This window comes from Stegostoma tigrinum, chromosome 7 (assembly GCF_030684315.1).
Source record: "Stegostoma tigrinum isolate sSteTig4 chromosome 7, sSteTig4.hap1, whole genome shotgun sequence".
NCBI lineage: Eukaryota > Metazoa > Chordata > Chondrichthyes > Orectolobiformes > Stegostomatidae > Stegostoma > Stegostoma tigrinum.
Window position 1 is genome coordinate 53,916,933 of NC_081360.1, and position 1,885 is coordinate 53,918,817.

The 1,885-nt window shown below is 43.0% G+C and overlaps 1 non-coding gene across 1 annotated transcript; it reads right to left on the minus strand.

Moving 5' to 3' along the window:
• Window positions 1-215: 215 nt before the first annotated feature.
• trnat-agu (transfer RNA threonine (anticodon AGU)) lies at window positions 216-289 on the minus strand. The gene has a single exon. It is a non-coding gene; the product is annotated as a tRNA-Thr (tRNA).
• Window positions 290-1,885: the final 1,596 nt, after the last annotated feature.

Genomic DNA, 1,885 nt, shown 5'->3' on the forward strand with positions numbered 1-1,885 from the left:
CCTATATCTTTCACCCCTCAATTTAAAGCTATGCCCCCTCGTGCTCACCGTCACCATCCAAGAAAAAAGGCTCTCCCTATCCAACCTATCTAACCCTCTGATTATTTTATATGTTTCAATTAAGTCACCTCTCAACCTTCTCTTTAATGAAATAATTGGATCAATAACATTGCATTTGAGAGAAGTTTACATGAGGAACAGTGGATGTAAAGGGCAGACACCAGTGGGAATTGAACCCAGGATCTCCTGTTTACTAGACAGGCACTTTAACCAATTAAGTCACGGTGCCACTAAAAGGGGTCCTTGAGGATTTGAACCCAGGACCTCTTACATATCCACAATGCACAGCACCCAAAGTGGGAATTATACCTAAAGACCAATGAACCATTGCCTCCAAAGTAAAGGCTGCCATGCAGCTGTCTAGGCAGAACGCAAAGTATGGAGATTGAACCCACTCACAAAGCAGTTGGAGTATACTTAAGAGGGAAATCAGGAGGGCAAAAAGGGGACATGAGATGGCTATATTGATATCCCTAATCAGTTCTTCCCTTTCCAAATAGACGTAAATCCCATCCCTCAGGATTCCCTCCAACAACTTGCCCACTACCAATATCAGACTCATCAGTTCCCTAGCTTTTCCTTCCCACTTCTCTTAAATAGTGGCACCATGTGCGCCAGCCTCCAGCCCTCTGGTACCTCACCTGTGACCATTGATGATGTGAATATCTCAGCAAGGGGCCCAGCAATCACTACCCTAGCTTCCCACAGAGATCTAGGGTACATCTGATCACGTCCCACATCTGATGTCCAGCACCTCCTCCTCTGCAATATGGACATTTTTCAGGATGTGGGTATTTATTTTCCCATATTCTCTATCTTCCATATCCTGCTCCACAGTAAACACTGTTGTAGAATCACTTTGGATTCTCCTTAACCCAATTTGCCAAAGCCATCTCATGTCCCCTTTTTGCCGTCCTGATTCCCCTCTTAAGTATACTCCAACTGCATTTATACTCTTCTAGGAATTCACTCAATCCCAGCTGCCTATACCTGACATATGCTTCCTGCTTATTCTTGACAAAAACCTTTATTTCCCTAGTCATCCAGCATGGCATACACACACCAGCCTTGCCCTTCACCCTAATAGGAACGTACTGACTCTAGACTCTTGTTATCCCATTTTTGAAGGCCTTCCATTTTCCAGCTATCCCTTTACCTATGAACATCCACCTCCAATCAACTTTTGAAAGTTCTTGCCTAATACTGTCAAACTTGGCCTTCTTCCGACTTGGAACTTTAACTTTTAGATCCAATCTATCCTTTTCCATCACAATTTAAAAATTGATAGAATTATGCTCACTGGCCCAAGCTGCTCCCCAATTGACACCCCAGTCACCTGTCCTGCCTGAATTTCCAAGAGTAGGTCAAATTTTGCACCTTTTCTGGTAGGTACATCCACATACTGAGTCAGAAAATTCTCTTGTACACACTTAACAAATTCGTCCTCATCTAAGCCCTTAACACTATGGCAGTCCCAGTGTATGTTTGGAAAGTTAAAATCCCTTCTCATAACCACCGTTTTATTCTTAAAAATAACTGATATCTTCTTACAAATTTTCCGCTGACCATTGGGGGGTTCAATAGAACGATCCCAGTAAAGTGTTCATCCCTTTCTTATTTCTCAGTTCCACCCAAATAACTTCCCTCGCCGTATTCCCAGTAATATCCTCCATAAATACACTCATAATGTTATCCCTAATCAAAAACACCACTCCTCTTGCCACTCTTTTGATCCTTCCTGTAGCATCTGTACCCTGGAACATTAAACTGCCTGCCCTGTCCATCTCTGAGCCAAGTCTCTGTAATTGCAATGATATCCCAGCCC